Source organism: Sturnus vulgaris, unplaced genomic scaffold, assembly GCF_052056855.1.
Source record: "Sturnus vulgaris isolate bStuVul1 unplaced genomic scaffold, bStuVul1.hap1 Scaffold_198, whole genome shotgun sequence".
NCBI lineage: Eukaryota > Metazoa > Chordata > Aves > Passeriformes > Sturnidae > Sturnus > Sturnus vulgaris.
In genome coordinates, this window is record NW_028276185.1 from 6,704,844 (window position 1) to 6,732,093 (window position 27,250).

Sequence of the window (27,250 nt, forward strand, 5' to 3'; positions counted from 1 at the left end):
CTTTTTTCCTTTCCTCTCTGCCTGTGGAATTTTTTTCCCATTGACATGCTAAGAAGCACTGATGGTTAGGTCCTGGCACCAGGGAGAGGTTCCCTGGTTTTTTTGGGAGTTTCTGTCGGTGGGGGGGTGGAGGGAAAGAGGGAACACGGTGAGATTGGAAGCAGGTAAAGGAGGGTGGGGGGCAGTTGCTGGCTCTCGCTCGCTTTTGGCTCTCGGAGCAGAAAGGTCATTGCTACCCCCCCACCATCCCAACGCCGGGAGCTGCCTCTCTGTTTTGGACCCCGCAGCCCTGCTTGGACGCCCTCCTGCTTCAGATTGCTGTTTTCCCAGCATCCTGCCTCTCCCCCATCCCTTCCCATCTGGGACACAGCTGCCATCACCCCAGTGCCCCTGCAGCCGCACGGGGATCGTCGCACCTGCCCATCAGGAGCCTGCCAGAGCTCACTGCCAGCTGTGACAGCAACTGCACCAAAGGGGAAAGTGCCCGTGGCCCAGAGACTGGAACTGGGCTACTGTTCTGTTTGTTGTTAATTTCATAGTTGTTGTTATTCCTATTTCCATATCATTGCCTGAGAGCTCCTTAATTTCAAAATTATACAGAGTGTTTATGACCCTCTAAAACTGGTGGAAAGCAGCAGGATCTTCCCTAATATCGGCTTCTGTGCTAGTTTCACCCGGGGAGAAGAAACTCAAGAGAGAAATTTTCAGTGTGAGAACTCCCTCTGGGAGTTGATGGGACCAATTGGAGGCTGGTTTGGTTACTGACAGCCTGAACAACCAACTGGAGAAAGTTAGTTCGCTCGGTGAGCACACATTTTGAAGGCGGTAACCCGGGAAAAAACTCTCATTTATTTCCGGTGGCTGAGCAGGTAACAACGGCCCAGCCCGGGCTCCCTCCCATGTGGGGGGAGCTCGGGAGGCCGCTGGGCCCCGTTTGCAAACCAGGGAACCCGATGGCCGGGGGGAGGAAAGGCTCATTGATGAGACCTTAGCCCGGCTTCCTCCCCTACGAGCCCGCGGCTCTGGGGGGGCCCGGCTCCTGCTGCTGGCTCGGAGCAGCTTTGGAGGGGCCGAGCCCGCCCAGCCCCCGCACGGCCTGGGGGAGGCAGCCGGGCCCTGTCTGGAAGCAGGGGTGGCCATGGGCAGTGTGGGGCTGCAGCAAGCTCCAGAAAAGCTGATTAACATCTCAGCCGCCCCCACACCCAGCGCCGTGACTTCTGTGTGAAACTTTAACTCTTTAGTGCTCAGGTAAGATTTTGCAGACCTCCGGCTTTCCTTTGAATATGAGAGGGGAAAAGGGAGATGCTCCAAAGTCAGTGAAGCAAGAGCTAAGTTTCTTTAGATGGAAGGAGAATGAGGAGATGCTGTGAAGATGGCTGAAAAATCCTTTTGTAAGATTGTAGGGATGAACTGATGTACTGAATATTCCTATAAACCATGGAGAAAGACACGGGGAGGTTGGAGATGTTCCATTTGATAGATTGTTGATCAAAATGAATCTGTCTTGACAATCCTTCACCCCGAGGAGAAAAGGAGATCTCTTTTTCTGGAGATGGAGCATGAACAGAGAGAAAGAGAGATGAAGAAAATGTTTGGTTTGGAACAGTTAATTCTTAAAAGTAAATACCCCATGAGTATGGCCCATAAGCACAGCTTTGGGAAAGCTGTAAAGGTGGGAGGAACTTCACGACTTTGCAAGTTTTTTCCCGGGCAGATGCAAATCATGAAAGTGAAGCCACGAGAGGACTGTTTTTTTCCCTTCTTGTGGTGAAGTCCCTATGGCCTGACAAGAGGAAACTTCTCTCTCCAAAGTGAACTGAAAAGGAGTATTTAACTTGGGAACTGACTGAAGTAGTTTTTTCTGTCTTTGTTTTGTTGTTATGAAGGTTGGGAGAGGGAAGGAAGGAGTGGTCTGAAGATCTTCTGAATTTGCTTTTCTTTCTCTTTTTTGTGTAGATAATAAAGTTTTTTATACCCTTTTTAAGTTTTAGTCCTGCCTTGCTCTTTTGCTCCTAGTTCTGTCTCACAACAGAAAAATGAGTATATTTAAGTTGCAAGTCAAAACTATAACAATGGAGGAGAGTGTTAGCAGCTGCAGCTAAGGTCTCGTGTCCCATCAGAGTCTCTAACGATGGCACCAACGCTGCTGCCTTGGGACAGCCGACTCTGGAAGGCGAGTGTGCCCTCGAGCAGAGCCGCTGAGGTCAGTCAGGGGGACAGGCTGCAGCTGAAGCTGCCAAGCGTTGCTGTGATTCTGGCAAGTCAAGAGAAAACCATGGTGACCACTTTCCCTTACAACCTTTGCCAAGCCACGAAAAATTGTGCACACAGCATCCCCTCTTTTGGCATCCTGTCTGGTGTGCATGTCTTCCTGAGGAGGTACAAGCCTTCTGGGTGCTGCTGTTCCTGTGCACACTCTGGTCATTTTTCTCTGGTGTCCAGAGCCACGTTGACAGCAGGAGCTCCGCAGGCCAGCTCCAGGAGACATCGTTCTTGCCATGGTGGCAGCAGCTCTGTGGGTCCCGAGCTCAGTGTCAGGGGAGTCTTGGCCACACAGCACAGTGGCCTGGACAGCTCTGGGGACCCGGGCTGATCGCCAGCGCTGCCACTTCCCACTGCTCCTCGCCTGCAGCAGCCAGTGGCCGTGCTCCAGCAGGGCCTCCTTGGGGTCCTTGTCCCTCCCTGTCCCTGGCAAAAGCAGCCTGGGCACCTCGGGGCTGTCCCCACCGTCCTGCTGAGGCCAGGCCTCGAGGGCTTCTGCCACGGGCACCAGAGACGCGTCGGGGAAGCGCCAGAGCAGCCGGCTGGCAGGAAGAAGGTGGCTGTCTGGGGGCTGCTTATGGCCTCTGCCACCCAGTTCCTCAGGGCTTCCCACCAACCCATCCACACAAGTCCTCCTGGCCCATCACAGCCTCCCGCCACCCAGCGCCACACACATCCCCCTCACGCCTTCCCACTGCCTTCTCCGGGCAGGCCTTGGCAGCACCGCAGCCCTTCATGGCCTCCCACTGTCCCGTGCCCTCCACGCCTCCCCCAGGCCTGCCTGGCTGCTGAAGGAGCTCCAGAGGAGCCGCATCAAGAGGCACCTCAGAGCCCTCAGCAATCCAGCCAGCAACACACGGGCAGGACACAGATGGCGCTTCCAGGCTGGCAGAGGGGTGCTGGCCATCTCCAGGGACCGGTCTCTCAGGGATCCCCGCCGCAGCTCCGGCCTCTGCCCGCCCGCTCTGTCAGAAGCCTTAAGGCTTCCACAGAACCACCAAAGGCCAAGGGCCTTTTGGCCACTTTCCCTTCCACTCCGCACGCTTGGCCAACTTGCTGAGCACAAGCACCCTTTTTGCCCTCTTCCCCATTGGCCTGAAGACTCTGCACCAAAAGAAAGCTCCTGGACCTCTGTGTATGACAACAGCAATTTACTAATCCTACAGTGGGAAGAAAGAAAGTGCTTGCAGAGCAGAGGTGTTCCCTGCAGGCTCAGGTGGCCCCAGCAGACGCAGCCTCACAGATCAGTTCTCCACACTGCTCACACAGGACAACCAGCCCCTGCGACACAGGGAAGGCCGTGACTTCCAGAGCCGGCGGAATCCATCTCGCATCTGCTGGAGTCGGGAGGAGGGAATGCTCTGTACAACTCTGTTGATGTACAGAGTCTGAAGAGCCAGGCATGAGATGGCAGGGCTGGTGTCATCTGTCATGTCCTGAAGGGCTGGAAGAGAGAGGAGCAGAGCCACAGTCAGAGCCTGCATCTGCAGGGACCTGGGGAGACCCTTCTGCCCCATCCATCCCACACGGCAGCTCTTGCCATGGCCTGGAGGAAGCAGGAGACAGCAAGGATCAGCTGGAAGGCGCTGGCCACGAATGTCCCTCCCGCAGGCCCCTGGCAGGTCTCTGTGCTCTGCCCACGCCGCCCCTCGTGCGCGCAGGGAGCAGAGCCCTCCCAGCCGGGGCAGGGAACGCAGCTGCCAGCGCCAGCCCCCGCTGACAGCCCGCTGGCCTCACTCACCCCTGCACATGAGCTGCAACTCCCGCTGCTGCTCTCTCAGGAACCGCCCGGCCATCCCTGCCAACACAGAGCCTGTCACGGCCCCAGCCGCACAGCTGCCCCGCAGCGGCGCTGCCAGCCCTGCGGCCACAGCAGCGCCTTCCCCTGCAGGGCTCAGGCCCGGCCCTCGCCGCATCCTGACGCCCAAGGACACGGCTGCGAGAGGGCGGCAGCGGCGCCGAGGGCAGGCGGGGCTCCAGAGCCCCGGCCCGGATGGCGCTGCCGGGGCAGCAGGCGGGGCTGGGGCCGAGCTGCGGCGGGGCGGGGAGGGAGCCGGGCTTGTGGCTCACCAAGAAACCTGAGGGCCGCCTCTCGCAGGGGCTCCTGTGGGCTCCGCAGGTACGGCAGCGCCTGGCGCAGCAGCTCGGCCGCTCGGCTCCTGTCCTGTGCCAGCTGGAGAGAGCGGCAGGGCACGGAGGGAAGGGTTGGCGCGGGCTCTGTCCCTTGGCCCCGGCCTGCCCTGCCCGCACAGCCCTGAGCGGGGCAGAGGGCCCGGCGAGGCGCGGGCTTGATGGAGCTCGGGGCTCCATCAGCTCCGGCCCTGGGGCCAGAGGAGCCTGGAGAAGAGCCCGCGTGGGCAGCCCAGGGAAGGGAGCAGCGTTCTTACCAAGCACTCGCCAAACCTCCACATCTGATCCGCCATCAGCAGGTGCTCAAGATCTCTCCTCTTCAGGAAGCTTAGTGCAGAAAGCAGCGTTTCACAAGAGGCCTGCAGAGCAGCAGAGACCCAGAGATGGCACCTCAGCCCAGGGCACAGGACCTGCCTCTCTGTGCCAAGGCCAGGAGGAGGCTGGAGCCCATGAGGTGCCCGGGTGCAGGGAGACAGCTGAGCCCCCTGCCAGGAGGACAGCAGCGCCCAGGAGTCCTCACCTCTGCCACACGCATGTTCTCATCGTGGCAGTTGAAGAAGAGTGGCAGCAGGCTCTTGCTCACAAGCATCTTGAGGGGCTTTTTACCCTTGGCCGCTACCAACCTCATCACCTCTTGGAAGAGGCGAATGGAGAGCAGCTGCACATGGCGGTTGTCCTGTTGGAAAGGAAGCAAAAGCCCTCCACATCAGCTGCTCCAGGCCCCTCTGTGCACAGGCCCAAAAATCCACGGGGCCCCACACTTGGGGGCAGCACCCAGTGGCCGTGGCTGGGGACACAGAGCCTTACGTTGTCCAGCAATGGCCAGAGCGTGCCAGCCAGCCGCAGGGCGATGGGGCTGGGTATTGCGAGGTGTCTGTGCGAGAGCAGAAAGCTGAGCACCGCGACGGTCATCTCAACGATGTCTTCATCTGCATCCCGCAACAGGTCCACAAGGCTTTCTGTCAGGCTGTACATTCTAATGTTCTGCACGGAAGACAAGGCAGGGCAAGCCCACGCTGCTGCTGCTGCTGCTGCCGTGGAGCCCAGGGGCCGAAGGCCTGTCCTGAAGCACTCGGGCAGCTGAACAGCAACGCAGGAGAGCTGGGAGCAGCTGCCACAGCTCCCAAAGCCCAGCCAAGCCCAAGGGGCTGCTTTCCCCAGCCCCACGCTGCCAGCACAGCTTCAGCCGCTGCTGTCTTCTCACCATCGAGGGGTCCTTGCTGAGCTGCACGAGGCCTCTGAGCACCAGGCGACGCATCTCCCTGGACGTGCTCTGCAGGCGCCTTGCCATGATCTCCAGGAGGCTGTCACCCCATTCTTTGATGTCCAGGAGGTCCAGGACCTGAAAGGCACAAAGCAGTGACCGGGGTGCCCAGCTGGCAGGAGCTCAGAACTGCACAGGCCTGAGCCAAGGCAGCAGCACAGGGCACGGGCACCGTCCCAGGCAGCTGCGGCTGTGAGAGGGCAGAGAGGTGGGAGGCAGCTCAGCTGTGCTGCCCATGGGGCTCACCTCCACAAGGAACGCCATGGCGGGCAGCTGCCAGTCTGAAATGTCTTGGCTGAGGAGCTCCAAGAGGCAGGAGATGAAGCTGCAACACCAGATCATGGAGACACAGCGCATCTCCCTGGTCGGGGGAAAAGGCATCATTGCCCCTGAACCGGGAGGGCAAAGCTCTTCCAGGAGTGACCCACGGAGCTCTGGTCTTTTCCCAAGCACCCCGTGGGCCCTTTGGGAGGTGGCTGTTCCCGGGCACCCTCCTGTGCCAGCCTTTTCCAGTCTGCTCGTCCTTCTCTTTGTGACAAAGCCCTCTCACCCATGCCCATGGGAACTGTGTGGGGCACCCTGGGCAAAAGTGCTGGGGGCAGCAGGGAGAAGGGGGTCTCACCTGGCCAGGAGTCCCACTGCATAGTGGTGGGTGTCAGTACAGAGCAGCGTGTCCCAGCCAGCCTTGCCTTCCATGGCGACCACAACATGTTCACAGTGCACTCGGCAGAGCAGGACCTTCAGGGTCTGCACTGCAAACCTGTGTGCAGAGCAAAGCCCAGGTGATGCTGGCAGCCCTGGCTCCTGCCTTGGAAGGGATGGGGAGACTGGGAGGACTGGGATGGAGCACCTCTGGGGGTTGGTGGCAAGGCCCAGTTGCTCCTGGCACCCCTTCCAGAAGGTATCAACCTCCTCTGGCGTATCCAGTGCGCTGATGTAAACTTGGAAGAGCAGACACAGAAAGAGACGGGGAAAATACTCCAACACTATAGGTGGGCACCAGGTCAGGTTGAAGACCCTCCACAGTGTCACGGTTGCCTGCAAAAAATGAACGACCCAGAGACAACACTCAGTGCCAAGACATCCGTGTGGCAGGGCCCGAGCATGCCAGGGAGAGGCCGGGGGAGACACCTCGGGGTGACCCAGCCTGGTGCCCCTGAACCTTGCCCCTAAGGCAGGTTTCAGCCCAGTGCCTGGGGCAGAGAGATGCAGCTGGGGGGAGGACAGAGAGCTAGCTGCTGGAGAGGTGGCCTAGGGGCAAGCAAAGGTCAGTTGCAGGAACTCACAGCCAGGGCAAAGACTCCTGTGCTGTCCCCATCGGAGGTGTACACACTGTCCACTGGCCAGGCGTTCAGCACATTGAGGAGTATCTGCAGCGCCGGCTCCGCAGTCCCAGTGGAGGACATGATCACTCCCCACATGGCCGTAGCAGCTCTGTGGGGTCAGAGCTCTGTGTCAGGGGGGTCTGGGCCACAGCACTGTGGCCTGGGCTGCTGCAGGGGCCCGCTGGCCGTCAGCCCTGCCTCTGCCCACCGGCCCTCGCTGGCAGCACCCAGCCAGCCCACGGGGGTGCAGGCATCTTGAGGGGCAGGGAGGGAGCGTGGCAGCACGCTCAGGGGCTGACATGGCAGCACTGGCAAACGGAGGAGCCAGAGGCTCCTGGAACTGTCCCCCTGTCTGGCAGTCACCAGGGACAGGCTCTACAGGGTAACGGGCCGGGGAACCCTAAACCCTCAAGGCAGGTGGGGCTGCCGTACCTGTCACCCGATGGGGCCCAGCGCAAGAGAGTCATCAGCACATCGCAGGGGTATTCCCTGGTCAGCTCCAGAAGGGCCTTGTCCAGCCTGTGCCCAGCAGACTCATTGGCCGTGAGCCACTTGTGGATGTACCTCACCATGGCTGGCACCTGCAGAAGGCCCGGGGAGACTTGGACACCTGCCCGAGCAGCAGGTTCCCCAGCTTCCCCTGAGAAGTGCTGCCCTTCCTACCCTATTGGTCTGGGCCTCAAAGACTGAAGGAACCCAGCAGAGCTGGCTTGAGGCGCCACAGAATTCCTGGCCACAGGCTGCTTACTTGCTTTGGATTGGAGACACCCTTCTCCACAAGCAAATCCAGCATGGCTGCCCCGGTCTCAGCAGTGAAGAGGTGAAAGTTTGCCAAGAGCCCAGTGCCCACACCAGTGGTCTCTTCCTGCCAAATGCACATGATGAATTCATAGATCATCTGCAGGAGAAGGGCAGGAAGAGAGGGAGAATCCATGGAGTGGTCCAAGCACGGTGCTGGGCTGAGCAGTGACAGCAGGCCCAGCCCAGGTGGGGATGGCTGCAGTACCTGCGCTGTTCTGCGGAAGCGGCCACGGGCAGGGTCCTGCTCTTGTGCCGGGTCCATGGCGGCACCTGGCAAAGAGCGAGCGCAGCCAGGGCTGAGGGGCTGTGGGAGAGGCCGGAGAACACAGGCCAGCCCTGCATTCCCAGGCAGGGACAGCCCTGGGATGCTCCAGGGATGGGGTGTGGCTGCCAGGGGGTTCAGCCCCAGCCCCTCTTCTGTCGTATCCATGGGCATGTTGGATGGGATGGGATGGGATGGGATGGGATGGGATGGGATGGGATGGGATGGGATGGGATGGGATGGGATGGGATGGGGCTAAGCTGGCTGCAGGCACCAGCTCTGTGACCCAGCTCTGCTACTCACCCTCCTGCAGCAGCTGGATCTGCTCCAGCTCTTCAGGCTGCTGTGCTGAGGGAGCTGCAGCCTCCTCCTCCTCCTTCACCCAGGCCAGCTTGGGCACTCTGGGTGGTGTCTGCTCCATGTCACTGTATGGAGTTGGGACTGCTTGCAGGAGAGATGTCTTGGAAAAGCTCCAGATGGGCAAGTGCTGCAGTTGTGCCTTGTAGGCAGCTGCAACAGAGAAGCCTTGGGAAGGCTACAGGACACCGTGTCCTGCAGTCTGTCCTCGAGGTCACCTGCAGAGGAAACGCTTTGGAAAAGCTCCGGGTCAGTAAGGAACAAGCTGGCTGTGTGGGGGCTCCTCACAGCACCGCTCTCTCCGTCCTGTCCTGACGAGTGCACCGAGCACTGTGGTGTGGCCGTGTCACCGCCAGCACCTATGTCACGACGTGTCACAAAGGGTCACCCTTGTACGTTCTGTCCCTTTCCTATTGCACGGTGACCACGGTGCACTGTGTCACAAAGAGCCCTAGGACACACCTCCACGTGCCCTGGGGACACCCCCCCCCCCCCCCCACCAAAGTGGCCCAGCTTGCAAGGAAGACGTTCCCCCAAGGTTCGAGGACAGCCCAACAGGAATTTTAGGAATGGCTCAAACAACAAGCAGATGCTCCTCTGCTCTGCCTGCTCAGGGCAGCAGAAGGAGCCCCCATGGTTGCCGATGCAGCTGCAGCAGGAAGGGCATCGGGGCCTTCCACAGCAGCTGCCAGGGCCTCTTTGGGACAAGACCCGGTGCTGGGTGGCCGTCACACACACAGGAGTGTGACACAGACACGGGACGTATGGCCCAGGGCACTAATGCTGCTCTGAGTCCTGGGAGCAGTGAAATCAGCAGGTGTGGCAGAGTCCCTGCCAAAGGAGACCTGCCGCCCCCAAGGCCTGCCAATGCTGGTGCCTGCTCCTGCCACAGAGACCTGTGTCCCCTGGGGACTTCTCTGCCAGAGGACAGCCAAAGCCCACGTGCATTGGTGTGTGTGCTCCTTTCTGGAGGCGGCTGTTGGCAGGAGCACCTGGTGGCAACACTTGGTCTCTGTCAGAAGCTGTTACTCCTTCCTGGAATGATTTTAGCTTGGAAGTGATTATGTGCAGTGTCCACGCATCTCCCCAGCCCATCAGTGCCTCACACACGAGGTGACCACCAAGCCACTCTCCGGCCATCTGACCCGCAGCTGAGCCCTTCCCAGAGTGCCCGCACCCGCAGGGAGCGCAGGGCTGGATTTGGCCGCCAGAGAGTTGGTGACCCTCGTGAGATCCTCGGTGCATTTAGTTCCTACAGGAGTGTGGGCACCGCTGGGAAATGATCTGCATGCCTTGTTAATTGGATGTTCTTCCACCGCTAGCCTGGGGCAGGATCTCTCCCGGTCCTCCTCTCAACTCCCGGGCCTCTCCTCAGCCAATCAGAGAAGGCACCAAAATAATTGAGCCAATCAGAGCGCGCGGCGCTGATGACTCCTCAGGCAGTCCCAGAGCGCCCAGAGCTCCTCACCTGGACTCCACCCGCGCCCCGCCCCCAGCGCCCCCCGCCAGGAGAATTTGGGGAGGGGGGTATCGCGTTTTATCTTCTTTTTTGTTGTTCCAGAGTCAGGATTAAATGCTCGAGAGACGGAATTTCGTGTTCGGACTCAGATGTTTATTAATTCTTATCTATATTACAGTGAGTTCTACAGCACTTACAGCTAACAGGCTAAAGATGGCGACGTACCTCTCTCTACAAGGCTTTTTAAGGGCCAATGAGTCCAATTTAAAAAAGACACCATAATAGCCCAAGAACCAATCACCCGTGACCTGCAATGGGGAATTTTCTATCTAATTACATAAGTACCACCTAGAGCCATGAAGAGAGTGAAGAAGAAAGAAACCTCCGCCCTAAAATCTCCATCTTATTTAATATATATTACTACATTCTAAAATCACAAATTTTATTTTTCCACTATGTGACACTGCACATTTCTATTACAACAACACACCAGTGATCCCAGTTCTATCAGTCAGTTCTGGAAAGCTTCTTCACAGGCTCAGGTCAAAAGCAGTGTTTTCCTGGGGGTCAATGCCTGTCAGCACAGAAAGCCAAAACCCCTCAGTTTCCAGGGTTCCAACAGGGGGAGGTGTCAGACCCTGCCCGGCGCTGGCCATGGGGCGTGTGGGGCAGCTGGGGCCCTACTGGTGCCACTGGGAGCCCCCCGGGCTGGGGGCGCGGAGCTCTCGGGTGAGCGGGAGGGGCGGGAAGGGAAGTGGTGGAACGGTGGGAACAGTGGGGAGAGAAAGGGAAATGGGGAGGTGGGACCCCCAAACAGATGTTGGGGAGGGCTGCTGACTGGGGAATGTTGGGAAAGGGGGAGGAAAATACAGAGAAGCCTGGAAAAGAGGAACTGTGACTGTGGGAAGAAGGGTCACATGCCGGCCGTGGGGCACTGGGGGTGCCGAGTCGGGGTTGCGCCGGAGCTCTTGGCTACTGTGGGCTGCTGGGGGGCTGCTGGGGGGACACCCCCGGACCTGTGTCCTGCACACACAGCGCTGTTCCAGGAGATGGTTTAGTCCGAGTGTCACTTCATTCACGGCACCGACCGGCTGAGGTTCGTGGAGAGGAACATCTCCAAGCGGGAGCAGTTCCTGCACTTGGGCAGCGATGTGGGGCTGCACGTGGGGACACCTCCTTTGGGGACAAGGCTGCCAGGCACTGGAACAGCGACCCGCAATGGATGGAGTACAGACGGGCTGCGGTGGACAGGCACTGCCGGCACAACTACGAGTTGTCCAGCCCGTTCCTCGTGGAGCGCAGAGGTGAGCGTGGGGCAGAGCGTGTCCCCTCGGGCCCTGCCCTGGGAATGACCCTGGAGCCCCTCAAAACCTCCCTGGGAATCACCCGAGACACGTCAGCCCTTCTTGTGCCCATCCCCAGGGCTTCCTGCACCCTCACCCCAAGTGACTCCAGTGAATCTCCCAGTCCATCCCAGTCTCTCCCAGTGTCCTCACAGTCCCTCCCAGTGTCACCAGAGTCCTTCCCAATTCCTCTCAGTCCACAGGTATTCCATTCCCTGTCCACTCCCAGAGCAGAAAAATCTCTCCAACCCCTTCCCCCCACCCAGCACGGATCACCAGGACCACGGATCACCAGGGCTCTGCCCAACGGGGGTCACTGGGGATCATCCAACACCGATCCTCCCATGGGGGATGGAGCTGGAGCAGAGCACGAAGCTCTTCCCACACTCCGGACACTCACAGGGCTTCCGTTAGTGGTGCCTCCGTTGGTGTTTGGACAAGTGAGAGATCTGTGAGAAGCTCTTCCCACACTCAGGACACTCGTAGGGCCTCTCCCCAGTGTGGATGCGCCGGTGGACAGTGAGGTGGGAGTTCCGTTTGAATCTCTTCCCGCAGTCGGGGCAGCGGAAGGGCCTCTCATCTGTGTGAATCCACTCATGTAGGAGGACATGGGAGCTTGTATAAAACCTCTTCCCACATTTGGGACACTCGTAGGACCTCTCCCCAGTGTGGATGCGCTGGTGTCTTCTCAGGTTGGTGCTCAACTGAAAGCTCTTCCCACATTCCAAGCAGGTGTAGGGCCGTTCCCCTGTGTGGACCACCTGGTGCCGGATCAGATGGAAGCTGTCTCTGAATCCATTCCCACATTCCTCACACTCGTAGGGCTTTTCCCCAGTGTGGATCCTCTGGTGCCGGATCAGCTCAGACCTCCGGCTGAAACCCTTCCCACATTCCAAGCACTTGTGGGGCTTCTCCCCTCCAGGAGGCTTCTCCACCAGCTCTGAGCTCTGCCTGGATCTCCGGCCGCCTTCCCGGCTCAGGGAGGGTCTTTCCTCCTTGCAGCTCCCTGGGATGGGTTTGCAGCCCCTCCTCGTCCTGAGAGATCTCTGGGGCTTTTCTGCCTCCTCCATCCCTGCACACCTGGGGAATGAAAATTCCTGGATTAGGGGGAAATAAGAAGAAGACAACTCCATAAACTGGGTGTTCCTCCTTGCCCAAGTCCATCTCTGGAAGTCATTGAGCATCTTGTGTCTCTAATAACCTCCCAAACAACAAGATTCCCAACCAAACTCCCCCAAACTTTAAGACAGGGATCAAAAACAACCCCAAATATCAAGCTTCAGCCAAAATCCCCCCCAAAATTATGCTGGTTTGAAAGCAAAAGCAGTGAAAGACTCCAAGTCAGAAATAGAATTTCATAAGAAAAATATAAGAGAAAAAAAATCCATGCAATAGTACAAAAGAAAACAACTGACAGAATCAGAATACAACCTGACTCCCCGCTAGTTAGGGTGGTGGTAGCAGTCCCGATGAAGTGGTCTTGTTGAAGTAGTGATGCTGTAGAAAGGTCTGGTAGCTCTTGTCCTCTGGAAACCAGTGGGTAAGGGCTGCCTTGGTGTTCCAAAGCTCAGATTTTATCTAGGTAGGAAAGGCTTGGCTCCTCCCCCTGGCTGGAGCATCTCCCAATGGGATGATGGAATTTTATCAGTCATGCAGTGGGACTCAATGGCCCATTAACAGAAGATATCTTCCTGGAGGAAGGATGGGTTGTGGAAAAGATAAAGAACACTGCCCCACCTGGTTTTAACAGATGGCCCATTAGCAGAGGATATCTCCCACACAGATAAGGATCACTGTTCCACCTGGTTTTTTCCACCACTCTTTGTTCTTTTGTTTCTTCCCAGGACCTCCGACTAGTTACTTCATGTTTGCTGCTGATTTCTTCTCCCTTTTGAAGATGAAAATGGTAAAAGTGTCTTTGACCTGCCTTGCTGGATATTGTAAAGAGGAAGAGTCATCTACTGCAAGTGGAAGTGTCACAGGTGGAGCAGAGTTCTGTGAGTGCTGTATCAAACCAGACCTCGTCAGACCTGCCAGAACAACTGGTCCATGCTGCCCTTCACTGCTCTGCCTGTTCCCCACTGTTTCATGCCAGAGTAATTTAACTGCTGTTAATTGGGTGTGTGTTTCACTGGAGCCAGTCCAGCAGAACCAGCAGAAAGCAGCCCCAGAATGAATGGGGCTCTGCAGAAGAGCCCCAGACTATTCATCAGCCTGCCTGCAGAACTGGCTCCAACTCTGAACCCTTGTGACCACACTCTGAAGAAGACACACTTCTGATATTTCTGAGGCACTTATGACTGAGGCACTGCACGTGCTTGTGCAGGTAAGAATCCCAAAGTTCTTTCTGTCAGGAGAATTAATCCACAAACACCAGAGGTTTATGTCCAAAAAGGAGACAGAGGAGTCCTTTTTGCTTTATTCGAATAAAGGGAGAGGCCATGGGACATTCCCCTGGGATCTCTCAAATTTTTGGAGGACGCAGCCTCCTTTTTATCCTATTTTCCCGGCCGCATTTCCCTCTCTCTTTCCCCATTGGCTGAGGTACTTGAGAGGCACAGACTTCTCAGAACGCCTGATACCTGAAATTCCCCTCTAATGTATAACCCTCCCTTTTCATTTTTATTTTTTATATAATTCATAGTTTCCCCTCCCCCCTTGCTTCTTTCATCTTTCGATATCCAATTTCATTTATCAGCAGCCTTACAGTTTGTAAAGGCAAATATCTTTTTCCATTCATCAATCAGTGGAATCCATCCCATTGTTTCTTTTATCTCTCAGTGCTAGCCTTATCTACAGGCTGATCCAGAGCTCATTTGTAAAGACAAATTCAACATTCCTCTCAGCCCATAGGAGAATCTAGCACAAAATATTCTCCCTGTGTACTGCACGACAAAAAATATTCAGGGGAAAATACAGTGGCATCTGAGGCTTGTTGAACTCCCAGAATACTGAGCCTGCAGAGGAGGCAAACAGCCCTGGCAGTGCCTGAGGGGACTTCTCCTCACAGACTCCTCTCAAAGTGTGTCACTTCAGCAGGGGAAGGCTTTCAAACCTTTGCCTTTCCTTCCTCCTGTGCTAAAATTTAAGGCTCCTCCTGAGAAAATACTGACCTACAAATAGTTCTCCATTCCTCAGCAAAGCTACTCAGGTGCTCAACCGAAGAAATTGCAAAATTAAAGGTGGTCAGAAATTTAATATCAAGGCCTATTTGCAGAGAAACCCCATCATATGGGAGCAAATATTTATTAGCATCAGTTCACCCAAAAGAAACCCAACCCTATATTAAGCAGCGTTTTAAACGAACTTGAATTCGTTTTCCTCACATATCTGCTGGACTGGTTTGCTCCTTTTTTATCCTTGAGAGAATATTAGAACCATTTGCTCTTGACAGGATTCCTCTGGTGGTCCCCAGCCCTGGCTCCTCACCATGCCTTGCCTGGGCTGTTAACGCAGCCTGTCAGCACCACCTGACTTTGGCAGCCTGTTCAGGCCTCGGGCACGGCTGGTGCCACGGTCCCCTCTGGTGCCACGGTCCCCTCTGGCTCCTGGCATATCCCTGCTGCCGGAGGAGCCCTGCTTGTGCTGCTGCCTGCGTTCAACAAAGCTCGTCCTGCTCCCCTGGCAAAGAGAGACCAAAATCACTGCTTTGGGCAGCTCGTTTGAACGAGTTGAACACTTACTCATCTCTAACACAGACCTCTTAACATCCACACACCAACATCAGGAAGTCACTTCATCTACAGAGATGAGGAAGCCTGAGAGAACAGAAGGTCGGCATTCAAGCACATTGGGTTTTTAATTTAGTGGAAGCACTCACTCGTTCACAAGCCTTACTTGTCAAACTGGATTGTGCCATGCTATTGTCTTGCTTGTGTCAGAGAGAAAGCAGGGAGAAATTAGCTAAGAAATAAGAACCACACTTGGGGCTCGGGCTTGTCAGACAAAGGGAGCAGGGCGGCACCTGCCCGCTTTGCCCGAGTCCCTGCTCCTGCCGGACAAAGGCGGACGCGGCTCCGTGCGGGGCGAGCCGGGCGCTCCGTGCCGGGGCCGGGGCCGAGCGCACGCAGTGGCTGCTACGGGCTGGAGCGCGGCGTGGAGAACGAGATGGTCGTACTGGCCAGCGGCCCGGAGCAGTCCCTGCAGGAGATCTTCCAGCAGCGGGACTGCGCCGGGCCGGGCCGCATCCCCGGCGAGGAGTCCCGCACGCTGTGCCGGGCGCTGGGGCCGGAGGAGGCGGCGGAGCCCGAGGAGTGCGCGGGGCTGTGGGACGGGCTCTGAGCCGAGCTCACCTTCCGCCAGCTCCACGCGCGGCTCTGCGGCCACTTCAGCACCCGCGCGGGGCCGCGGCTGCCGCTGGGCCGGGAGGGCGAGCACATCGAGAGCCACATCCGCCCGCGCAGCCCCCGCCGAGCCCGAGCGGCGGCCGCCGGGGCCCTGCTCCCGAGAGCGCTGCGAGGAGATGGTGGCGCTGGAGCGGGCCGAGGAGCGCATGGCCGAGCTGCAGCAGGAGAAGGGCAGCCTGCGGCAGCTGCTGGAGGACGTGCGGGCCGCCCTGCAGAGCAGCGATGCGCGGTGCCCGGCGCTGCGGCTGAGTCCGGGCCGGCTTCTGCACCGCGCTCCCGGCGGCGCCTCGGGTGACCCTGAGAGCCTAAGGAGAGATGCTGCTCTCGGAAAGTCAGTGTTTAGAACACCTCCACCTCCGGACTGAGACTGAGAAGTTGCTCGTTCATCCTCGGCATTAACTTTCTAGCCAAGTTTAGTTACAAGGGAGGCTTTTAGGAGAAATGTATGGCACCGGTGTGCCATTAAATATATTTGTGATGAGCACTGTTCAAAGTGTAGGGGAATTCAGCTTAACAAACCCACGTGTCCAATGCTGCTGCTGCTTCTCCTGCACGTGCAGCCAGGATGTGCTGATAGCAGATGCTGGGTATGCACTGCTGCAGGGTTTTTCCTGAAGTAAGAAAGAACTTTGGGATTCTTCCCTGCACAAGCACATGCAGTGCCTCAGTCATAAGTGCCTCAGAAATATCAGAAGTGTGTCTTCTTCAGAGTGTGGTCACAAGGGCTCAGAGTTGGAGCCAGTTCTGCGGGCAGGCTGATGAATAGTCTGGGGCTCCTCTGCAGAGCCCCATTCATTCTGGGGCTGCTTTCTGCTGGTTCTGCTGGACTGGCTTGAGTGAAACACACACCCAATTAACAGCAGTTAAATTACTCTGGCATGAAACAGTGGGGAACAGGCAGAGCAGTGAAGGGCAGCATGGACCAGTTGTTCTGGCAGGTCTGACGAGGTCTGGTTTGATGCAGCACTCACAGAACTCTGCTCCACCTGTGACACTTCCACTTGCAGTAGATGACTCTTCCTCTTCACAATATCCATCAAGGCAGGTGAAAGACACTTTTACCATTTTCATCTTCAAAAGGGAGAGAAAATCAGCAGCAAACATGAAGTAACCAGTCAGAGGTCCAGGGAAGAAACAAAAGAACAAAGAGTATTGGAAAAACCAGGTGGAGCAGTGATCCTTATCTGTGTGGGAGATATCCTCTGCTAATGGGCCATCTGTTAAAACCAGGTGGGGCAGTGTTCTTTATCTTTTCCACAACCCATCCTTCCTCCAGGAAGATATCTTCTGTTAATGGGCCATTGAGTGCCACTGCATGACTGATAAAATTCCATCATCCCATTGGGAGATGCTCCAGCCAGGGGGAGGAGCCAAGCCTTTCCTACCTAGATAAAATCTGAGCTTTGGAACACCAAGGCAGCCCTTACCCACTGGTTTCCAGAGGACAAGAGCTACCAGACCTTTCTACAGCATCACTACTTCAACAAGACCACTTCATCGGGACTGCTACCACCACCCTAACTAGCGGGGAGTCAGGTTGTATTCTGATTCTGTCAGTTGTTTTCTTTTGTACTATTGCATGGATTTTTTTTCTCTTATATTTTTCTTATGAAATTCTATTTCTGACTTGGAGTCTTTCACTGCTTTTGCTTTCAAACCAGCATAATTTTGGGGGGGATTTTGGCTGAAGCTTGATATTTGGGGTTGTTTTTGATCCCTGTCTTAAAGTTTGGGGGAGTTTGGTTGGGAATCTTGTTGTTTGGGAGGTTATTAGAGACACAAGATGCTCAATGACTTCCAGAGATGGACTTGGGCAAGGAGGAACACCCAGTTTATGGAGTTGTCTTCTTCTTATTTCCCCCTAATCCAGGAATTTTCATTCCCCAGGTGTGCAGGGATGGAGGAGGCAGAAAAGCCCCGTAGATCCCTCTCGAGGAGGGGCTGCAAACCCAGCCCAGGGAGCTGCGAGGAGGAAAGACCCTCCCTGAGCCGGGAAGGCGGCCGGAGATCCAGGCAGAGCTCAGAGCTGGTGGAGAAGCCTCCTGGAGGGGAGAAGCCCCACAAGTGCTTGGAATGTGGGAAGGGTTTCAGCTACAGGTCCAAACTGATCCTACACCAGAGGATCCACACTGGGGAACACCTCTGCACTTCAAGGACGTTCTTTCACCCCACTGTAGGATTAGTAAATTGCTGTTGTCATACACAGAGGTCCAGGAGCTTTCTTTTGGTGCAGAGTCTTCAGGCCAATGGGGAAGAGGGCAAAAAGGGTGCTTGTGCTCGCCAAGTTGGCCAAGCGTGCGGAGTGGAAGGGAAAGTGGCCAAAAGGCCCTTGGCCTTTGGTGGTTCTGTGGAAGCCTTAAGGCTTCCGACAGAGCGGGCGGGCAGAGGCCGGAGCTGCGGCGGGGATCCCTGAGAGACCGGTCCCTGGAGATGGCCAGCACCCCTCTGCCAGCCTGGAAGCGCCATCTGTGTCCTGCCCGTGTGTTGCTGGCTGGATTGCTGAGGGCTCTGAGGTGCCTCTTGATGCGGCTCCTCTGGAGCTCCTTCAGCAGCCAGGCAGGCCTGGGGGAGGCCTGGAGGGCACAGGACAGTGGGAGGCCATGAAGGGCTGCGGTGCTGCCAAGGCCTGCCCGGAGAATGCAGACCCCACTAAACATTCTGTCCCATCTTTTTTACAAGCCCCCTTAAGGTACTGAAAGGCAGCAATCAGAACTCCCTGGAGCCTTCTCTCTTCCAGGATGAACAGCCCCAGCTTCCCAGCCTGTTTCCAAAGCAGAGAGGCTCCAGCCCTCAGATCATTTTGTGCCTCCTCTGGACTAGCTCCAACAGGACCATGTCCTTCCTGTGTTGGGACCCAGAGCTGGATGCAGTACTCCAGGTGGGGTGTCATCAGACCAGAGGGGTGCAATCACTTCCTTCAACATTCACTCCTTTGGATGTGTCATTGCTGGCTCATGTCCAGCCTCTCATCTAGAACCACCCACAAGCCCTTCTTGGCAGAGCTGCTCTCCATCCCTTCATCCCTCAGGCTGTGAGATCAGCTGGGCTGGGACTGTGTCACAGCCCTTGGACAGAGCTGCTGGGCAGGATGAGCTCCCTCCCAAAGAACATAGATCCCACTCCCCACAAAATTCCACCCTGGCCATGAGGTCACAGCAGGCTCTGGGGTCACAGCAGGCTGAGGTCACAGCAGGCTCTGAGGTCCCAGAGGTGCCAGAGCCCCGTGGTTGCACAGCACCACAGGCACCGAGCAGTCAGGCCTTGAGCACAACTGCTGCGGCAGCAGCGGCGGCGGCGGCAGTGGTGCTGACATTGGGACAGCGGTGTCAGGACAGCGGGGGCAGCAAGAGCTGCGGGACTGGCACAGGGCAAGGCACCATGGCCCTTGCTCTGCGCCTCTTCCTCCTGCTCCTCCTGGCACTGGCCCTGCCTGCCAGGGCTGCCCAGGCAGCTCCGTGGAGAGCACAGGGAGCAGGTGAGCTGGGGGCCTGGCTCCCCTTTCCTGGGACAGCGCTCCCTTCTCCCCAGGGAGCATTGGGGATGGTTTTCCATAGGGCTTTAGGGAGGCTTTCCTCAGTGGGAGGCAGAGAGCCCACACGAGCCCTGGGCTGTTCTGCTTTCCCCTCCAGGGATGTTGAACAGGGCATGGAGAGAGTGTGCAGAGTGACCAGAGCCAGCCCAGAGCCCCCCAGGCCCCTCTGCAGCTTTGGCCATGTCCATTCACATCTGGTTCCCACAGCCTCACCCTATGCATACACTTGAAGTGCAACTGTTTTGCTCTAAGGTCTTCCAAAAGCCAAGAGCCAAGACACAGGAGACCAGAAATCTCTGGAGGCAGCCAAACATCTGGACCAGATGCTAAGTGATCTGGAGAGACACCGTGGTGGGTGCATTTCCCTTCCTTGCACTGCCCAGTTCCCTATGGTAGAAGGGGATCCCAGCACACCATGGAAATGGTTCTGATCTGTGCTCCCTTCTAGGTGAGGTTCCTGGGAAGGCTTCTCAAGGAAGTTGGGTGGAAGATGATTTGGAACTCTTGGGAGCTTCTGCAGGTAAGTTCTTAACTTCCCCTCACAGCACAATCATTGACAACGTGGCAGAAACCAGGTGACAGAAGCTTCTGTGGCTGTTGAGTTACAGGTGTGTCTGCAGGGAGCACTTTGGCAGGTCCAGGGCTGGATATTGTGTCCAAATCCAATTCCCATAGCAGGAGTGAGTAGTGTGTACCTCCTGACCCCACAAGCTGAGCACTGCTTTTGTGGAATCCATCCACATGAAGTTGAATTACTTTGCTCTAAGATCCACCAACAGGCAAGGCCCAAGAAACAGGAAACAAGAAATCCCTGGAGGCAGCCAAACTGCTGGAGCAGATGCTGAGTGATCTGCAGAGACGCCGTGGTGGGTGCATTTCCCTCAGCCTTCTCCTGACACTCAGCAGCCGGGGGCTTTCTCTGCACATCTGGACACGCCGTGCCCGGCACAGCGGGAAGGGATCCATGGCAGCCTCGCTGTCCCACTGCTGCTGTCACAGCCTGCAGGGCTGTTTCCCAGCCTGGCCTGGCTGCAGCTTCTCCCGACCCTCTGCAGGAAGGCCTTTGGCATCATCTGACAGGGATCCCAAAGTGTCCCATAGGCCATGCACACCCTGAGATCCCCTGAAATTTCCTGGTCTCAGGGTAGATCAGGAGGGGTGGCTGTTTGGAGGAGGGAGGGCCCCGTGGCAACCCCAAGAGCCCGGGCCTTTTCCTGATCCTTATCCATGTCTAGGACAAATATTACTTACTGAAGATGCCCCCTCCCCAATGGGGAACGGTTCCATCTGATCCAGCTGCGCCTCTTCCTTTCTCCAGAGGTGGACCAAAAGGCCTTGGTGAAGGCAGCGCTTCCTGGAGGAAGCAATGGCTCCGTGCCAGCCCCTGGTACACAAAGGGAGGAGATGCCAGGCAGAGCCACAGAAGGTGATTGCTGTGCCAGGCTCAGCCAGGCTGAGCAATCCTGGTGGGATCCCTCCCTGGGAGACACCACCCGAAACCTGGGAGGGGCTGCAAGGGGTGACCATGGTGGGGAAAGGGCAGAGGGGGAGAGCAGGGCTCCAGTGTGTCCTGACAGGGCCTGGCTCTGTCCCCTTGGGCTGGGGGAGCTGTCACGGGGCAGGGAGGGTCGGGGCTGGCAGTGGCTGCTCAGGAATGGGTTGGGCGCGGCTCCCTGGAAGCAGCGACTGCCCAAGCAGCTGCGCTGGCCCCGGGCTCTCCTCCCGGCCTCCTGGGCTTTGTTGGGTGGCACAGCCTGTGCCAAGGGGTGCCAAGGTGCCTGCAGGCCCCAGCTCTGGGGCAAACAGAGAACGTCCTGGCCGTATGCAGCGAGCTGCCAGCTCAGCAGTGGAGCCCAGCACGGGCTCACGCTCCCCATTGCTCCCACAGATGTTATCCCTGAAACAGGAATAGATGCTCAGGATCCAGAGCGCCTTCCAAGAATTGTCTGCCCCCAGGATGTGCGCTGGTCCTGCATGATCGGCACAGCAGTGACAATGTTCACTGTGCCACTTGTCCTGCTCTGCTGCTATTTTGGCATTCGGAAGCTCTATCAGATAGGACGGTAAGTTGCTGGTTTTTCTCTGCAGTTTGATTAAAACTCTGCTCATTGCATTGGTAGCCTGGCTCATGGTCATGCTGCTGTGGAGCTATGGCAAGTCCCTGTTGTCCCAATAACTCTGATAAGGGTTCTGGTGCTGCCCAGTGCTTTAATTGGCCTCTTAATTGCTGGGCCTTGTCCTGGGGAGCCCGCTGGGGCTGCAGCCAGTGCTGGCTCCCACTGAGGCTGCGTGGCCAAGAGCAGCCCCAGGAGCAGCGGCAGAGGCAGAGCAAGTTCACAACAATATTTGGGAATGCATTTCAGGATGGGAATGTGGTTATTTAGCAGCTCATGTGTAGAGAGCCTGGTGCAGGAATGGCTAGAAGAGAAAGGCCATAGTCAGATCAATTTAGTCAGGCTGACAAAGCAGGCCTCAGCCTCAAGGGCATAGCAAGAGGGAAAGCACGTAGACTTGTGATAAGATGAACAAAGACAGACTGTAAAAGAAGAATTAGAAGAACTCTGCTAGCCATGAAATTGCAAAAGTGTAGCCACGAAGTTAGCCGATCAGCATAGTGACGCATATGGCAAGGCAACCAATGATGAGCTTAGCTTTTGCAATATGCATGAGTTAATTAAGCACTGTATTTAATCGCCACTCTAATTATCAATAAACGAGACTTTGCAGATGACCGAATTGGTGTCCGTGTCTCCCTTCTCCGACAAATGGTGACCCCGACGCTGTCCCTCCGTCGCTAAAAAAGAAAACGGGGGAGAACGCGCCACGGTCGGTGAAGTTGAGCTTGGGACCTGCTGCAACCGGGTCGGTGTCAAACGACGTAGGAAAGACACCCTCAGGAGCTACAAAGGTGGTCCTGGGCCATACGTGCTGCCGAAGCCGGAGAGTTGCAACGGCGCCGACGGTAAAAAATGGACAGGCAAGCAGCATATGATTTATTTATAGCACATATAGATAAGTTAGGGCTAAAAGAGCTTAATCCCAGGAAGGACATACCGGGGTTGTTAGCCTGGGGTTCTGCTAAAGGCTTATTCACTAACCCTCATAGTGTGCATGAGTTAAATGAGTGGCGTAAGTTAGGAGATGTACTGTGGGAGGCAGTATTAGGAGATGATAAGACGGCAAAAAAGTTAGGAAAAATCTGGCAAGTAGTTCATAACGCGCTCTTAAAGCAACAGGCAGAGAAAAGGGCGGCACAGCAGGCAGTAGAGGCATATAAAAGAAATGCTCAGTATGGTGATAATGAGCCCCTTGCACCAAGCACAAGAAGGGTTGAAATACCTATTCTTAGAGACACGGCAGGAATGGCCGATGGGGCTAGTTGCACTTGGCCCTCTGCACCCCCCTCAGAAGAACTGGGGAATAATGCTGCTAAAGCAGAGGAGGTAATTGCAGAGAGCGAAATATCTCAACCTTGCGGCGTAGAATCCCCTTGCCGGCCTGAACCTAGCATCCCTAAACCTGCCAGTGAGCCAGATCCTGTCCCTAGGGCGGAAAGCGACCTGCGGGGGGAAGTGGCAAGGCAGAGGAGGGAGGCGTGGAATATGCTAGCTAGACACGGCCTGGAGACTGGGGATGACGCCGCTGTGAGTGCAGTCAAAGTCTGGACCTTTCCTGTCACGTACACACAGGGAGTAAACCAACAAGGACAAGCTGTACAAGTGGGAGAGTATGAACCACTTGATTGGAAGTTGCTAGCACAGTTACGGCAGACAGTGAGTCAGTTCGGGTTTCGGAGCGAGCCAGCCAAGCAAATGCTAGACTATCTATTTGACACATATTTATTACTGCCAAATGATCTAAAAAGCATAGCAAAATTGATTTTCACGCCACATCAGCAAATGCTATTTAATGCTCACTGGCAAGCTCTTGTTGCCGAGGCAGTTGCGGTACAAAGGGGTCAGGGTGATCCCTTAGCCGGAATTACAGCAGATGAATTAATGGGAGTGGGCGCATTTCGCAGGTCAGAAACTCAGTTACTCCCGGGGGCTAACAGGGTTAGAGAAGCCATGCGTATCGTAAGAACTGCTATAGATCAGGTGAAAGATAGCTCAGGTATACCCATGTATATGGGAATAAAACAAGGAAGGGAAGAATCCTTTGGGGACTTTGTAGATAAGGCTACCGCTGCTATTGATAGGGCAGGAGTTCCAGAGTATATGAGAGGGGCGATGTTAAAGCAATGTGCACTACAAAATAGCAATGAGGCAACAAAGAGGGTATTGTCAACTCTAGGAGCTAATTGGACGATAGAAGAGGCATTAGAAAGAATGGCGCTGCAGCCATCAGGGTCACAGGTTTTCTTAATTAATGCACTAAAAGAAATAGGCTTAGGGCTGCAGAAACAAGCTGAATCCACACAGTCACAGGTACTAGCTGCTCTTGCCCCGCTCCGTGCTTCCACAGCAGCACCGGCCACAGCAAACAACCGCCGACCTCCTTCGACGCGATGCTTTAGATGCGGAGGCGGAGGCCATTTTCGACGAGACTGCCGAGCCTCAGGAGTGTGGTGCCAGAACTGCCAAAACAACACCCACAACACGTCAGCTTGTCGCCGCCAATCGGGAAACTCCAGGCGGAGCGCGTCCGGCAGCCGCGCCCAGACACAAGTAGCCGCCGTAGCATCAGCGCCATCTCCTGTCTACAACCAGCCACAACAGGGAGCCTGGGACTCGACTTGGCAGCCGCAATAAAAACATCATTATTAACAACGCGCCCCGCTAAAGTCCCAACTGGAGTACAAAGCCCGGTAACTGTTAAAGGACAAGCTTTTGGAGGACTAATAGTAGGACGTTCATCGAGCTCCATTTTAGGACTGTTTGTGCTACCAGGTGTTATCGATGCAGACTACACTGGGGAAATACAAATAATAGTTTATACTCCTTTTCCTCCTCTAACAATTGAGGCAAATCAACGTATTGCTCAATTTATTCCACTTCCACAGTTGAGCCGAGGTGTTCAACCACAAACACAAACCCCGCGCAAAGACCAAGGTTTTGGGTCCTCTGGTGTTGCTCTACTCACAATGGATCTTAATACTAGACCTAAAAAAGAGGTGAAGTTCACCTATGCAGGACGTACAATAAAAATGATGGGACTTTTGGACACTGGAGCAGATACTAGCATTGTTTCTCCAGAAAAATGGCCCTGTGATTGGCCATCGTTACAAACCACGGATACCGTGACGGGCGTCGGAGGGTTCACCCTCGCAAAGAAAACGCCCCCAATAAGGGTTACTATAGATGGGCAGGACTTGATAACTGTATTATCAGTAGTTGCATTACCGCCCATGGTACATTGTCTAATTGGAAGGGACATTTTAGCTCAACTTGGAGTTGTTTTATCCAATGAGCACCCTTTGGGGTAATTGCCATTGCTTGGACTTTCCCAATTCCAATCACCTGGACTACCAATGAACCGGTAATGGTTAAGCAATGGCCTCTAAAAAGGGAAAGTCTAATACAAGCACATCAACTCGTTAAAGAACAATTTCAACAAGAACATTTAAAACTTTCCACAAGCCCATGGAACACGCCAATTTTTGTGATTAAAAAGAAATCAGGGAAATATCGTCTTTTGCATGATTTAAGAGCAGTAAATAATCAAATGGAAGCAATGGGAGCATTACAACCGGGACTTCCCAATCCAGCCATGCTCCCACAACATTGGCCTCTTTTAATTATTGATTTAAAGGACTGCTTTTTTACTATAGCCTTACACCCCCAGGATACAAAAAGATTTGCATTTACCCTACCGGCAATTAACAGGGGGGAACCTGACAAAAGATATGAATGGACTGTTCTTCCACAAGGTATGAAAAACTCGCCTACTTTGTGCCAATTATATGTTGATGCGGCCTTGCAACCCCTAAGACTAAAATGGCCTGACACAATTATTTACCACTACATGGATGACATCCTATTCGCCCAAAAAATAGCATTTACAAATATTCAAATGCAGGAAATTCAAAACACCTTAGCAAAAGCATCTCTCATGATAGCTCCAGAAAAAATACAGCAATCTACACCATGGAAGTACCTAGGATGGACTATTACAAATCAAATCGTACGGCCACAAAAACTTCAAATTGCAACAAAAATCACCAATCTAAATGAAGCACAACGCTTACTAGGAGATCTACAGTGGCTCAAACCAATTGTTGGAATACCCAACTCTCTGCTAGAATCCCTCAGGCCACTGCTCAAGGGGACTGATCCAACCACACCTGTAACTATAACACCACAACAAAAGGACTCTCTCAATGGCATTATTCGCTGCGTCAATGAAGGATTTGTCTCCCGCCGAAATGTATCATTACCTATAGACCTCACCATTTGGAATACTCCTGATCATCTACTTGGAGCACTTACACAAACACAAAAGAAAACGGGGGAGATACAGGTACTAGAGTGGATAACCCCACCTTTACAAGCAAAAAGGACAATCAGTACAAAAATCGAACAAGTAGCTACCTTGATTCGTAAGGGTCGGGTAAGGATTCTGGAAATCACCGGAACAGGCCCGACCGCAATCCACCTACCCATGAAAAAGGAGGACTTAGATTGGTACCTCCTCAACTCTGAGGACTTACAAACGGCTTTGCTGGAAGCTGGAGCAGCAGTCAACACAGGACCGCTGACACCACGTCATCTTCAGTGGTTAGGAAATTGGGACTGGGTATCAAAGCCAACACGATCGGAACAGCCGATAGCAGGTGCTATCACAGCATTCACGGATGCCGGAAAGAAATCGAGGAGGGCAGCCATCACCTGGAAAGAAGGCCCTCGATGGAAAAAGCAGATAATAGACGCTGCTCCAGAGGACAGTTTACAAACATTGGAATTGCTTGCTGTTGTGTGGGCACTCAGTGAACTGCAAGGGCCTTTGAATGTAGTCACTGATTCATTTTATGTTGCAGGAGTAGCACAGAGAATTGAGGACGCCTCTGTGAAAGAGGTGCAAAACAAAAGACTCTATGAACTCTTACTGCAGCTAAAGCGAGCAGTAGGAGCAAGGTTTAAGCCTTATTGTATCATACACATCAGAAGCCACAAGTGGGATGTAGGCTTGGGTGAAGGCAATGCCAGGGCAGATAGATTGGTCATGAATGTAGCAGATGATAGGGGGATTGAGGCAAGAGAGTCACACACACGATTTCACCAGAATGCTAAGGGATTGGTGCGTGAGTTCAAAATAGGCATACAAGAAGCTAAGGCAATAGTGAGAGCTTGTCCCACCTGCAGTCATCACAACAGTGGGGTGGGTCTTGGGTGTGGGGTAAATCCTCGGGGTCTAGAAAGTAATGAAATTTGGCAAATGGACGTTACACACGTAGCAGAATTTGGTAGGCTCAAATACGTACACGTCACAATAGACACCTACAGCAAGTACATTTGGGCTACCGCACAAACAGGAGAAAAGGCAATTCATGTAATAAGGCACCTAACAAGTTGCTTTGCAGTCATGGGAATGCCTAGGGAAATAAAGACCGACAATGGACCAGCCTATGTCGGCAAGAGAGTAAGCCAGTTTATGAGACTCTGGGGAATCAAACACATCACAGGAGTACCACACTCACCCACAGGACAAGCCATAGTAGAAAGAGCCAATGGGACACTCAAACAGTACCTACTCAAGCACAAATCCATAGATGATCCACAAGAAAGGTTAGCTAAGGTTCTTTATGTTATGAATTTTTTGTGTGTGTTTGGGGAAGAGTCAGAGCCGCCTGCAATTAGGCATAGAGGAAAAAAGGAAAGTAACAAGGAAGAAGGCACAAAAGCGTGGGTAAAGTACCGGGATCCAAAGACAGGGATATGGAATGGCCCCGCTGAAGTAATATATTGGGGCAGAGGTTATGTTTGTGTTTCTACTCCCACAGGAACAGTTTGGGTCCCTGCTAGATGGGTGAAGCCCATTCTAAATGACCCAGTTCGTGGAAAGATTCCTGAGGGCGCACTTAACACCGGTCCAATTAACACCGAACGACCGAGAACGGATTCATCAGAAATTAGCAGTGACCTTACAACCCTATTTACAAAAGCTGGGACAGTATAGCCGCGTAGCCCGCGAAGCACTACAGCAACCACCATTGAACTGGGCCGACTGGCT

General features: G+C 54.8%; 1 long non-coding RNA gene across 1 annotated transcript; it reads right to left on the bottom strand.

Moving 5' to 3' along the window:
- Nucleotides 1-21,940: 21,940 nt before the first annotated feature.
- Nucleotides 21,941-26,879, bottom strand: LOC148217946 (uncharacterized). Its single transcript, XR_015800666.1, has 3 exons — nucleotides 26,377-26,879; nucleotides 25,731-25,908; nucleotides 21,941-23,657 (listed from the first exon to the last, which is right to left on the bottom strand). It is a non-coding gene; the product is annotated as an uncharacterized LOC148217946 (long non-coding RNA).
- Between the last annotated feature and the right edge of the window lie 371 nt (nucleotides 26,880-27,250).